This window comes from Gossypium hirsutum, chromosome A02 (assembly GCF_007990345.1).
Source record: "Gossypium hirsutum isolate 1008001.06 chromosome A02, Gossypium_hirsutum_v2.1, whole genome shotgun sequence".
Classification (NCBI taxonomy): domain Eukaryota; kingdom Viridiplantae; phylum Streptophyta; class Magnoliopsida; order Malvales; family Malvaceae; genus Gossypium; species Gossypium hirsutum.
In genome coordinates, this window is record NC_053425.1 from 58,237,550 (window position 1) to 58,252,862 (window position 15,313).

Here is a 15,313-nt window from a genome sequence, read left to right on the forward strand (position 1 = left end):
TTGACAAATGCTCCTGCTGTGTTTATGGATTTAATGAATCGCATATTTCGGCCATACTTGGACAGATTTGTTGTGGTGTTTATAGATGATATTTTAATTATTCAAAAGATGAGACAGAGCATGCTGAGCATTTGAGGATAGTTTTGCAAACTTTGAGAGATAAGCAGCTGTATGCTAAGTTTAGTAAAAGTGAATTTTGGCTCTGGGAAGTTGGATTTTTGGGTCATATTGTTTCAGGTGATGGTATACGGGTTGATCCTAGTAAAATTTCAGCCATTGTTGATTGGAAACCACCGAAAAACGTAACTGAAGTTAGAAGTTTCTTGGGGCTAGCTAGGTATTATCGGCGGTTTGTAAATGGATTTTCTATAATTGCTGCTCCTATGACTAGACTACTCCGAAAGGATGTTAAATTTGAATGGACGGAAGAATGTCAACAGAATTTTGAAGAATTGAAAAAGTTATTAACTGAAGCACCAGTGTTGGTACAACCCGAATTAGGTAAAGAATTTGTGGTGTATAGTGATGCTTCTCTAAATGGTTTGGGGTGTGTACTCATGCAAGAAGGAAAAGTGGTGGCTTATGCTTCGAGGCAGTTAAAACCTCATGAGAGGAATTATCCTACTCACGATTTGGAATTGGCTGCAGTGGTGTTTGCTTTAAGATTTGGCGACATTATTTGTATGACGAAAAGTGCCGAGTATATACCGATCACAAAAGTCTTAAATACTTGATGTCACAAAAAGACTTGAATTTGAGACAGCGAAGATGGTTGGAGTTATTGAAAGATTATGAGCTTGTTATTGATTATCATCCGGGAAAAACGAATGTGGTTGCCGATGCTTTAAGTAGAAAGTTGTTGTTTGCTTTGAGAGTTATGAACACTCAGTTGAAAACGCCAGATGACGGTTCGATTCTAGCAGAGTTAAGAGCAAGACCGATGTTTTTACAAGAGATTTCTGAAACTCAGAAATGATCAAGATTTGCTAGCCAAAAGAAAACAATGTGAAGCTGATACGGGATCAGATTTCAGAATTGGTTCTGATGGGTGCTTAATGTTTAAAGATCGGATTTGTGTACCGAAGAATGAGGAATTGATTCAAAAGATCCTACAGGAAGCACATAGTGGTTATTTCTCGATTCATCCGGGTAGTACGAAAATGTATAATGACTTGAAAAAATGTATTGGTGGAATGGAATGAAAAGAGATATATCAGAGTTTGTGTCCAAATGCTTAATTTGTCAACAGGTGAAAGCTGAACACCAAGTACCTTCAGGATTACTCCAGCCTATTATGGTTCCTGAATGGAAATGGGATCGGATTACTATGGATTTTGTTTCAGGATTGCCATTGACTCCAGGAAAGAAAGATGCCATCTGGGTAATAGTTGACAGATTAACTAAGTCGGCTCATTTTATCCCGGTACGTACGGATTATTCTCTTAACAAGTTGGCTGAACTGTATATTAGAGAAATTGTTAGATTACACGGAATACCATTATCGATTATTTCAGGTAGAGATCCAAGGTTTACCTCGCGGTTTTGGAAAAAGTTGCAAGACGCGTTAGGTACGAAGTTAAATTTCAGTACTGCTTTTCATCCACAAATTGATGGACAATCAGAAAGAATAATTCAGATTCTTGAAGATATGCTTAGATGTTGTGTATTGGAATTTCAAGGAAGTTGGGAAAGATACTTACCGTTGGTGGAATTTGCTTACAATAATAGTTATCAGACGAGCTTGAAAATGGCACCTTATGAAGCATTATATGGTCGTAAGTGTCGAACGCCATTGTATTGGACTGAACTCAAGGAAAATCAGATTTATGGAGTTGATCTAATAAAAGAAACTGAAGAAAAAGTGAAGATAATTCGAGATTGTTTGAAAGCTGCTTCAGATAGACAGAAATCTTATGCAGACCTAAAGCGAAAGGACATTGAATTTCAAGTTGGTGATAAAGTATTTTTAAAGGTGACTCTGTGGAAGAAAGTCCTTAGATTTGGACGGAAGGGCAAATTAAGTCCGCGTTTTGTTGGGCCGTATGAAGTAATTGAAAAAGTTGGATCGGTAGCATATCGGCTAGCATTACCACCTGAATTAGAGAAGATTCATGATGTGTTCCACGTATCTATATTACGTCGGTATCGTTCGGATCCTTCACATGTAGTTTCACCGACAGAAATTGAACTACAACCAGATATGACCTACGAAGAAGAACCGATTAAGATTTTAGCTGAGAGGTCAAACAACTAAGGAATAAAAATGTTGCACTTTTGAAGGTGTTGTGGCAAAGGCATGGAGTAGAAGAAGCTACATGGGAATCCGAAGAAACTATGAGAAATCAATACCCACATCTGTTTACCGGTAAGATTTTCGACGACGAAAATCCTTAAAGGGGGGAGAGTTGTAATATCCCGAATTAGGGCCTAATCGGAATAGTGGTTTCGTGACCATAAATCTGAGATAGAAATAATTATTTTATAATTATTTTGAGGTTTATGATATGATTGCATGATTGTGTGAAAATTTCGTGATGAAATTTTATGCCTAAAGTGCTTAAATTGAAAGTAGGGACTAAATCGAATAAGTTGCAAAACTTGCATTCTAGAAGTTTTTAGTATGAAATTGTTTTGGAATATTAATGAGGAAGTCTTAAATAGCAATTTGACCAATTTTAATTTCATGGAAAAAATTAGGACATGGAAGGAATTTTGGAAAGTTTAGTAGTAAGGGTATTTTGGTCATTTTGTTATTAAAATGAATTAAAAACAAAATTAAAAGCCAATTTTTGTCCATCTTCTTCATTAGGTCGAAATTTCAAGGGTTCTCCATAGCTAGGGTTTGTTTCAAGCTTCCAAGCTCCATAGTAAGTGATTCCAAGCCCCGTTTTTAATGATTTTTACGTTTTTGAGATCCCGGTAACTCAATAAAGCTTATGTTAGCAATAATTTAACCTAGGGTTTATATTTGGAAAAATACCCATAGGTGAAATTTGTGTATTTTGATGTTTTATGATAGAATATGAAGTTTTAAATTATGTTAGACAACTTGTACTACTCGATTTTAAGCAAAACGAGTAAAAGGGCTTAATCGGTAAAAATACCTAATAGTCACAAGTACATGTTAGAGTGAGAATTTGATGTTGCCATAGAAGAGAAAAGTGATCAGCATGTTGTAAAACATAAGAATAAGGAATAAAGTTTAATCCCGAGCCTAGGGGCAAAAATGTAAATATGCAAAAGTTTAGGGGTAAAATTGTAATTTTCCAAAATTTGAGTTAAGGATTAATTTGATAATGTGAGTATTAAATAAGCTAAATGTGTTATTTTAGACCAAGAAAGACGTGGAATCGACCTCAATCGAGGAAAAGAAAAGATTGTGGACTAAATTGCAAAATCTTTGTATTTTGGTACCAAGGTAAGTTCATGTGTAAATAATGTAGCATAATGGTTATTTTAAGTTATTGATGTTAATTATATGTTATGCTAAATTTTATTATGAAATGTATGCTTTGTGGTTAATTTCAAATAATATGTAAATTATGTGAACTACTTGTTAAATATAATTGTTACCGAGTATTGATTTCGGCATTCTACGGAAGACGGCAAGGATAAGTGTTTGAGGAAAAAGCCCGTTTGAACCTTAGGAATAGATTAGGATACAAGTGACATGTCACTAGGATGATTGAGCATCCGAACTCGTTGAGTTGAGTCCGAGTTCACTTATGGATACGAATGTCTGAACTCGTTGAGTTGAGTCCGAGTTCGTGAGATGTAACTAGGCATCCGAACTCGTTGAGTTGAGTCCGAGTTCACTTATGGATGCGAACGCCTGAGCTCGTTGAGTTGAGTCCGAGTTCGCTTATGGGCGGGTTACATGATTGCTTGATTGCATATATGGCACTTATGTGCAAGTTATCCATGTATCCGAATTATATTCCGATGTGTTCAACGGGTAAAGTTCTACTCAATGGAGGAATATTCGAGATGTAAAGAGAAGTATTGGTGAGTGATGTGAAATGGTTATTTTGGACAGGTATGTATTTAACCCTCGGGTTGAGTATTGATACAACCACTATAAGGTAATAAGATGATGAAAAATGATCAGAAATGTGATATGTGTTTTAGTGATGTATGCTAATGTTGATTGGTATAACTGTTTGTTATGTTACTTATTATTTGCATATGAACTTACTAAGCATTTATGCTTACTCCCTCCTTCTTACTCATTGTAGTTTTGGACAAGCCAACTCAGGAGTCGGGATAGGTCGAAGGCTCAGTCACACTATCCGGAAAACTTTTGGTAAATGGCTTGTAAATTTAAGTATGGCATGTATAGCAATATACCTATTTTGTGTAAATGATCTTATGGTATGGTTGTGGAACGGTTGAGGAAATGCTTGATAATGATAAATTATGAAAATGGTTAGTGTAGATTATGTTTGATGTTAAGGAAAACTATTAAGATACTTAGTGCATAAAAACTCATAAAAAGGATGAAATTTGCCATAAACAGAATACTGCAGCAACACTGATGCGAGTTTAAAAATTTACTAAAAATCATAGAAATTGAATTTGGTGATGGATTACATATCAAATTGAAGCTTGTTATGTCTAGTTTCACATGAAACAAATGAAACAGGTAAAGGAATTATATGTTAGAAGATATTTGAATTTTAGTGAAAAGGGTCATAACAGTTTTTGAATCCCCTGTTCCAACTTTAGAAATTCATCATAAACTATAAAGATATAATTAGGTGGTATAATTTATATCCTCAGAATCCTTATTGAGTCTAGTTTTAGTAGAAACAAATCTCATAGTCATATGAATTTTGTACAGAGAGAAATGTGGTTCGTAGTAAACAGAGGTCAGACCAGTCTAGTCCTGAAATAGGGGTAACTTTAACTAATAAACTGTACTAATTGGCCTGACCAAAAATTCTATAAAAAAATTACTAGATAGGTATATGAGTCTAGATTCAGGGAAAATTTACGGATCTTGATTTCGAGTTTCGTAACTCGAGATATGATTTTTCTTGTTACTGTGATGCAAGTAGCTTAAAAGCTGTGAATGTAGAAACAATAATACAAAGTTCTAAAAATGTTAAACTAAGTTTAGTAACACCTCATACTCAACTCCGGCGATGGTCTCGGGTGTGGGGGCGTTACAAGATATCACACTATCACTGGTTATATATGGCATGTATAGCTAGACCCTCACATATGCTATGTTAGTCCTAAAATCAACTAAAATGTAGCTCTAATACCAATAAATGTAACACCCCTCACCCGTATTCAACTCAAGAATAGGGTTACGGAGCATTACCAAACAGATTATACAATTAAACATACATTTCACATAAATTTTCAAATTTCATGTAATTATCATTCAGTATCATTCACATTGTCCCTAATACGAGTCTACAAAGCCTAAAACATGCATTAGGAGAGGTTTGGAGCTAAACCGATAACTCAAAAATTTTTTGAAACACTTAGAAAATTTTGCAAAATACAGGGGACACATGCCCGTGCTGCCCGACCGTGTGTCTCACATAGCCAAAAACACGCCCGTGTCACATGTCTTCTGGATATTCGAAATGGGATCACATGGCTATGGCCCAGCCCGTGTCTGACCCCGTGTAACTCTTTAACTTAGGTCACACGGCCAACCACATGCCTGTGTGACCAGCCCATGTGCCCTTCGAAATGGCAACACTCGCCCGTGTGCCAGGCCGTGTGCTTGGTTATGCCAATCTTGTAGGGTATACTAACTTATGTCACATGGCCAAGTTACATGCCCGTATGCTGGGCCGTGTTGAGAATACTGACTTGATTTCTAATTCAAAACTAAGGGACACATGGCTGTTTAACCTGACTGTGTCTCACACACGGCTGAGACACACGCCCGTGTCTCTGCCCGTGTGGACAAAAATAGGCTATTTACAAAGCCATCTTGCCACCCAAATTTGCATACACCTACACCAAACCAAATGGCACCAAATATGACATAAATAGGCATTCATCCAATCTCAAATAAGCTTAATTCATGCTATTTCGATACCAACATATACAAGGCACACATATACTACAATATGCCACTCAATTTCATACCAAACCTCACTTTCACAAATCATCAATGTGGACACTTCCAATTATGCATCATTTTGCCTAAACTCATAAGCATACCAATTCTCAAATATCAACCATTTACCACAAACATTTGCATAGCAATTATCAACACAAGACAAAGGCCATTTGCATATATATTCACAACCAAATCAACCAAAATAAGCCAATTTTCATGGCTATATACAAAACCAAACACTAAACATTTACAAGCCAATCAAATGGTTAAATTCATTACCAAACTTTATGCCAAAATGAGAAAAGCTACTATACATTCCATATATCCCAAAAACATAGATTCAAAAGTACCAAAGTGATAGCTTGATAGTGTGATGAGGTCTCTGACGATTCTCGAATTCGAGCTAGCTTTGATTTCACTATAAAACACAGAAAAATAAACAATGTAAGCTATAAAGCTTAGTAAGTTCGTATAAAAGTATAACTCAACTTACCATATATGCACAATTTAAGCAATTTAAACATAGCATAATATATCGCATAATGATTCACCAACCTACCACATTTTCATTCACCAAGTTAATTGTGAATTTCATATATTTCCTCATTTTAGTGCTTATACGGTTCATGTACATGTACCTTCTCGTATCAAATTCATATTCAACCACATCTCTGATATACTCATTGCACCAATTGAAATACTATTGGATACTTAGGAATCTTGAACAGTAAGTGCCACATATATAGTCGAAGCTATCTCGATCTTATATCACATATAATGCTCACTTTCGAGCTATCAACGGATCTGCTCACACAAGCTGACTGTCATGACAAAACTACACAGTGCTGCTCACACTAGCTGAAAAGTATCCGTAACACATGTCGAATAACTCAACCATTGGTAGGACGTACGAGCCAACACCCAAGTCACATAATCCCTAATGACATATCATTCGTATCCTAATCTATTCTTAAGGTTCAACCAGGATTTCTCGTTGCCGAATCGTCGTCGAACATATCCGCAATGTCATATACATAATATTCAATACTAAAGCATTTAAAACACAATTATAATAATGCTTATTAACATACGGACTTACCTCGATTGTAAAAATGACGAAATAAGTCGATTAGCCTGATACTTTGTTTTCCTCCCGATCTAAATTCGAATTTCACTTTTCTTGACCTAAATGTAATCAAAATTAACTTATTTAATTATCATCCTATTCAATTTAGTCCAAAATACACATTACGGCAACTTTACATTTTTGCCCTAAATATTTCAACATTTTTATAATTTAGTCCTTATCTCATAAAAATACAAATTCATGCAATTTAACCTATATCCATGCTAGTCGAATTTCAATTAAGTCCCTAGAAGCCCATATTTTTCATTTATTTCACAATTTAACCACAAAATTTCAATATTTCTAAATTAAATCCCTAAATGACAATTTTGTCACTTTACAAATGTTGTTTATCTAACAACATGCATACATTTTCTCTCATCAAACATCAAAATACACATGTATTCATCAATGGAAAAACCCTAAACCTTTAATATTTTTTCAAATTAGTGCCTGGGCTAGCTAGATTAGGTTACATCAACTCCGAAAACATAGAAATCATTAAAAACGGGTCAAAATTACATACCATGCAATAAAAAATAACTTGGCTGAATGCCTTAGCAAGCTTCCATGGTTTTATTCTTTAAAATTTGGTGGTGGATGGCAAATGAAAGAGTTGAAGTGATTTTTGTTTAATTAAATTTTAACCTTAGTTATTAAACATTCAAATCACTTAATGCATGTCCATAAATGTCCATCCATATTAACAATGGTATAATTACAACATAAAGATCTCCACTATTTAATTTCATAGCCATTAGACACCTTTAGCTAATAGAACACAAGTTTTATACTTTACGCGATTTAGTTCTTTTTATTAAATTGAACAAGCAAACATCAAAATTTCTTAACAAAATTTTCACACAATCATACTATTATACTGTAGACTCAAAATAATAATAAAATAATTATTTCTACCTCAAATTTTTGGTCTCGAAACTGCTGTTCCAATTTAACTAAAAATCGGTTATTACACACACGGCTTGGCCACATGGCCGTGTGACCCCTGCAGTTTGAAAATTGTTAACTTTTTTTTGAAAAATTCATATGTTTTCGATTTAGTCTCGATTTGTTTCCAATGTCTTTTTAGAGCCTCGAGGGCTCTTATAAGGGACTGTATGAATGTTTTTAATTGATGTTGCCATGATTTAACTTGTGATTTGTTTAGGGGTAATTGTTCATTGTATGATGTTATGCTTCTGTAATACTCCGTAGTCCTAACCTGATGACGACTAGGGGTGTTACATGTTGTGTACATGACTTGTGTATGGGATGGCTTTACTAGCAATAGTGGAATTCATAGCTCAATTAAAGAGTTAATGATATCCTCTCATTAGCATTGTGTGGATTGATAAATATAGAACATGGCCACAGGTTGTTTATTATTGGGCGTACTTTTTGTTTCTCTCTCCAAAAACAGTCTATTTCCCTAAATTTTCAAAAAAATCAGCTTATAAGCCTAATTAAAAAAATGTGGCATATATGGCTAATTTAGCTGACTTGGAGTATATTTTAACTGTAATATTAATAGTAATAATGATATGGGAATAAATATTAAAATTATACATGAACTTTGATTTAATGTGCAATTATTTATATGAACTTTAATTTGGTGCAATTATACACGTGAAACTCTAATTGTGGTTCAAATGTATACTTGAAATTTTAATTTTGATTTAATTATACACATTTAAAGAAAAAATACATCAAATATATTATTATATTGGATAAATGTAATTATTTATGTATGCAATATATAAACATAAAATGACTTTATATCAATAATTGTATTAATAATTTACAAGGTCAAATCAAAATTTCATGTATAAAATTACACAAAATCATAATTTATGTATATAATTGCATATTAAACCATAACTCACATATAGTTTTAGGACTTATCCTTAATAATATGCAATAAATTGTTTAAGTATAATACCTCTTTGATGTTGTGAATCAAAAAACGTGATTTATGACTATATACTACATCATAAAGTTGCATAATTAAAGGTAAATAAATTCATAATATGTTTTATTTGTAAACACTATTATTATTATTTTAATAAATTAAACACTATTACGGTTTAAAACATTTATTTTTTTAAATCCAAATTAAGGGTAAATAAATGGTGTTTAAATGAATTAAGATTTATATTTTAAAAAAGGGTGAGTATTTGAGACATCGTTGAAGAAAGCATTTTTTATTATTTCACAAGCTGAGTTTCAAATTTTCCATCATCCCATTTTTATATATTTATTTTTAAAATTTTTTTGGTGAAAAGACTTTTCCAGTCTTTCTCAGTTTCGAAATTGAGTAAATTAGTTACTCTCAAAAAATTGGAGTAATGTAATCTCAACTAATTTTTAAAGTGAGCAACTAAGAACAATCAATCATGATGTCATAATGTTATATTAATTGTGTATAATTTTAATTGGTATAATAGCAAATTTGACCTTTAATGTTTAAATATAATTATTTTAATCTTCATTCTAAAAAATTCAATAAATTTAGTCTCAATATTTAAACATTTATACAAATGTTGCAGGATAAATTTGTTAAATTAGAAGAGAAAGAAAAGGGACCTATTACATCGATGGATTATAAATCCAATATTACTTCTAAGCAATACCAAATTGGCAGGATGCATAAACTTTCAGAGCTAAATTTGTTATTATACCAATCAAAATCATGTACAATTGATGGAAAACATTAACAACATGATTAATTGTCCTTAGTTGCACACTTTCAAAATTTATAGGAATTAAATTACTCTAAATTTTTAGAAGTATCAATTTATTCATTTTCGAAATTGATAGAGACTAGAATTGTGTTTTTACCAAAATTTTTACTATATTTTACATGTTATCACTCTAACCTTATTTTTAAAATTCAATGAACTTAAAAGTTGGTCAATATCTTTAAATATTAAGTCAAGGGATAAGAAGTATATTTTACATGGTATAGTGCATTGATGTTCATAAATATGTTGATATAATTGCATTTCTAGTCAATTTCTATTTTGAAACTATAATTTATTTTCTTTTATCGTAAAATATGTTTTATTGAGAAAACTAACAAAATAAAATAAAATAATTAGTAAATTAAAATATTCACTTGGTAATATTTTAAAAAAAAACTTGGAACAATTTATAGAATGACGATTTTCATTTCTTTTTGGACAAGTTAAATAAAAATTAAAAACTAGCTACATGGCCCCAAGACCTTTCCCCAAATGGGGAAGTCTCAAACATACGCAACTCGTAGCTTCTTTCATGTATCATCTTTATCAATCTATCAGCATCCTAATTATCTTCTCTATGTATGTGACAAATACTCCAGTGACCAAGACGTAACAACATTTGATGAATTATCCTGACTGGAGTAGAGTTAGAGCCCTACACAAGACCCTTTTGAATGTTAAAGCCCTCCACAAGACCCTCTTGAATTTCCTTGACCACATCAATGTTATTAGACTGGATTATTATATTATCATAACCCCAATCAACTAGACAAGTCAACACATCCAAAATGCCTCACAATTTTGCATCAAATTTGAACAACTTCCCAAATACCTGTTAAACTCGAATAACCACTTCCCATTGTGATCCCGCACAAATCCTCCTACTATAGCAAAGCCATCATCTTGTCTAACTAAACCATCGGTATTCAAACAAACCCCATTCTCGCTCAAAATTGAGCAAGGTGTCGCCCCGCACGCCTCAGTCGCATGTCTTCTACTTACTAAAATATACTGCTTAGCCAAACTGTAGGAAGCTTTAATGATATCACTGCTACTCCAAGATTTTCCTTGAAAAATGAAGAGGTCTCAATTCTTCCAAATACGCCATGTAATAATCCCAAAGAGACACTGCTAATCTACATCCCCTAGGCAATTAAGTTGACAATTTTGTAAGTTGACATTAGCCATTCCTGCAAATTCCCACAATAGAACCTATCATGCTCTTCAACAGGAATTAACTGATTCCAAATACTCCATGCTGTAGGGCAATCTCGAATGGCATGAATTACATCTTTCAAAATATGTCCACAAATAGAGTTGTGCTTAAGGCCTTGATGAACTCTCTCTGTATTAGTGAGCAACTTCTGTTTGAAAGTGAGCCAGGTACTTGATATTTCCATGGAAGGTGCCACATCGTCTCTTAGGCTTCTAAGACCTTTCTCGAAGTTTTCAGTAAGCACTCTTAGCAGAGAAAGAGCCTATCGAATACCACCCCAAATAACTCTATCAATCCCTACTATTCCATGGGAAGGTGGAATCCTTACTAACCTTTTGATTAGCTCCTTTGGTAGCCAAAGCCGAAAGAGATCAAGATTCAAACCTCCACCATTTGTAACCATATCACTAAGAAAACAGTCTAAATCAAGACAAGAATGCTCGAGAATTCAATTGACTAAAGGATCTATATTTGATACCCAAGGATCACACCAACACTTGATATTCCTCCCATCTCCCACTGACCAAAGAAGGTTCTCTCGAATAAGTGGCCAAACTTTCGCAAGGGCTCTCCACAAAAGAAGAGCATCTACCATGAACAATTGTCTCTGGCAGACCACTAGTGACCCCATCTTTGGCTTGAAGTACCTGAACCAACAAAACCTTAAAATCTGACACAAGATCAAAACCCAACTTCATCATGAATGACGTTTTAGCTTTCAAATAATTCTCCATTTCATTAATGTAAAAAATTGTAATCTCTTCAGTTGGTGGAATATATATATTTTTTGAGAAAGACTCTTCTTCCTCAAAATCGTAATGTAGAAATTTTTGTTAAAAAAAAATCATGAATGAATGAACAAACCTATTAAAAATTACACATTCAAATAAATCATTCGTTTGAGGAAACACACAATTAACATTGTTAGATTAATTTCATTGGTATATGTTTTGTTATTTGCCTTTGCCATTTTTCTAGAATTGTGTCCTTCCATGACTAAAATCTATAAGTAAAGCAACATACAAATTCAGAAAATAGAAATAGTAAAAAAAAATGACATTCAAATCTATTTCAAAGAAAACTGATTGTAAAAGAATTATGTTAAAAAAAAACTAACAATGTATGGTTTAAAAATTAATATTTTCTTGATTTAGTAAACTTTTCATAAAATTCATCATATCTATCATATCTTATTATTTTCATTTTTTTTATTATCTAATTCTCAAAGTCATTTATTGATTGAAGTTTTTCATCAAGCAAATAGATATAAGACTATCTTGAAAAATTATAAATAAAAGTTATAAAATATTTTTCTCCATTAAAAGATGAACATAAAAAGGTCCACATATATAGATGTGTATTATCTCAAGAAATTAGATACTTCTTCTGACACATTTCTTAGTATATTTGGTTTGTTTTCCTTTAATGCAACGCATACATACACCAAGATTAATAAAATCTAGATTCAATAAAATCTCATTCTTTACTAATCTTTCTAACATTTTATTGGATAAATATCCAATCGTTTTATGCCACTAAGTTAAAATTTCATTTAGCATACCACGCTTAACTCCGATGTTGATATCATCAAGAAGTAAGGATTATGTAAAATGAAATAGCACCTGTATCGTTCCCTTATTTTAATAGAGTTATTGCTACGATTCTTCTTGTTGGGGGTTCGAAAGCTCTGGCAAATTCACCGTAGGCTCCACTATCATTGTTGGCCAATAGGGATTCAGTCAATAGCAGGGGATTGAGCACTGGTTGGATTTGGAAGTTACGGTGCTCTGAACGTATTAGATTTTTCTTTGATTGGCTTCACTTAATCGACTGAATATTAATCAGTTGCAAGTATGTAAACATGTAAACATGTATTAACTGATGCGCCTTACTCATTTTGTGGCTGTCAGGTGACTCTACTGATCATATACTTCGTGAGGGTAATATGGAGAAAGAAATTCGGCACTCTGCAAATTAAAGCTCATTATGCTACTACCTTCTTCAGTCAAACGTTCGATGACTAGTTGAGACAAAATTGCAAGTAGTCCAAAATGTTATTTTTTTCTAGTTCCATGGGAGATCCTTTATACTACTTTAGCTTGGAGATTATGGAAATGTTGCAACAAGATTGTATTTAGTAACCAGTCTACTACAACAGCAAAAGTTTTAACTTATGCAAAGAATTTTGCCCTTGATATCTACAAAGTAGAACACTTGGCAATGGCTAAGATGGCCAGGGGTCCTAAAATTGTTGGATTGAAGAAACCATCACAAGGAATCTATATCCTGAATACAAAATGGTGCTAAAAGGACGAATACCTGTAGGGGTAATTTTGTGAAATGATCAGGGAAAATGGGTCGAACAAGGATTTATGGTTAACATTGACCAAATTGATAGTTTACAAGCTGAGGTTTGGCATCTGCGAGAAGGCTTGCGGTTGGCACTTGATGCCCTTGTTGATCCAGGAACATCCATCCAAGACTGACTAGCAATGATTCGAAGAAGGTTGGGTGATGGAAATATGTCACATATTTCGCGAGGGGAATCATTGTGTTGATCATTTGGCCAACCTAGCTCAAGATGTGCCATTGGGTGTATTACAACTGTTAAGCCCACCATCAAGCCTAATCCCTCTCCTATAGGCGGATGCTTGTGATTATAATTCCGTTCGAGTTTGATTTTTGTTATACGTTCAATCACTTTGTACAAAATAATAATAATAATAAAGCAACATATAGTAAGTTAAGAGGTAGGCGAGGGCATGGGCTCTCCTTTTTTGAATTTATCTAAAAATTAATAATTCAATTTAAATTATTTCAACACAAGATTTTTAATTTTATTTAGACAATTCCGAAAAAAAAAATTATATGATTTATTTCTGATCATGATCAATTAAATGTAAAGTATTAAGATATTATTATAAGATATTATCTTTTAACAATTTGATTCTTAATGGGATGTTATAAAATATTATTATAGGATATTATTTTTTAGCAATTTAATTCCTAATGAGATATTATAGGATATTATTATGGGATATTATCTTTTAACAACTTGATTTTACACTGTACATATAAATTAGAAGACACTATATAAACTTTCAAAATCAAATTGTTGCCTTTAAATTTTATGAAAATGAAGTTTCACTTCCAAAAGCACCGGACAACTCCACCCATTTGATCATCGAAATCAAGAAGAAGAATAAGGCTGAAGGCATCTATGATTATATACTAATAATTCTTTTTCCTAGACATTCCAAAACACAAAAACAAAAACAAGTTAAAATTTTATAAATTATTGTATTTTACATTTGGAAAAGCAAAAACAAAAAATATTTGATGCGACCTTCATTTAACAATACAGCATAGACCGTAAAAATATTATGCAAATAAACAACGATAAAGGGACTGATAGTAACAACAAACCATTAACATCTTTAAAATTAAAATTTTGTAATGAGAGACATGATCTTGCAATTTGTCTACAATAACAGGTGGCATGAATTGAAAAGCATAATTTTTTTATATTTTAGAAAACAATTATTTTAAAGTTTTTTTTAAAAATATATTTATTGAAAATGTGAGAAGAATATTTATATTTTTAATGAGTAAGAGCTAATTTGATAAAAATTGAAAATGTTGATGGCTATAAAAGTTAATTTACCTTTTTAAGCTTGATTGCCATGTTAACATCTAAGGACATAGTTGGATAGGAGAGTGAGGAAAAAATTATATTTGGAGTTATCAAAAGGTTAAAATAAAAATAATAGATATTTTTAACCTTTTATTCAAAATTAAAAATTTAAAAAAAAAACTTAGAGATTTTTAAATTTTATAAATTTATTTATACAATTTTATCCTTAACGATATAAAGAAATTTTAAATTTTATCCCGATAAAATTAAAAGAATTAAAAAAAAAAGAAAACCTTTGAAATCAATATATTTCACGCTTTCTTCAGTGAAATCTCTGGTGGAAGCGCTGCCTTCTCGTCCCTCTCAAATCCTTTCAAGAATCAGAACAAAGAACAGTGAAGATCAAAATTCAATCTCAAATTAGGTAAAGAAAAAGCATCTCAATTTATTCAATTTTTTTTAATTCCTTTTTTAAATTGCGTCTTTCTTTTAATGTGTTCTCCAGTTTCTT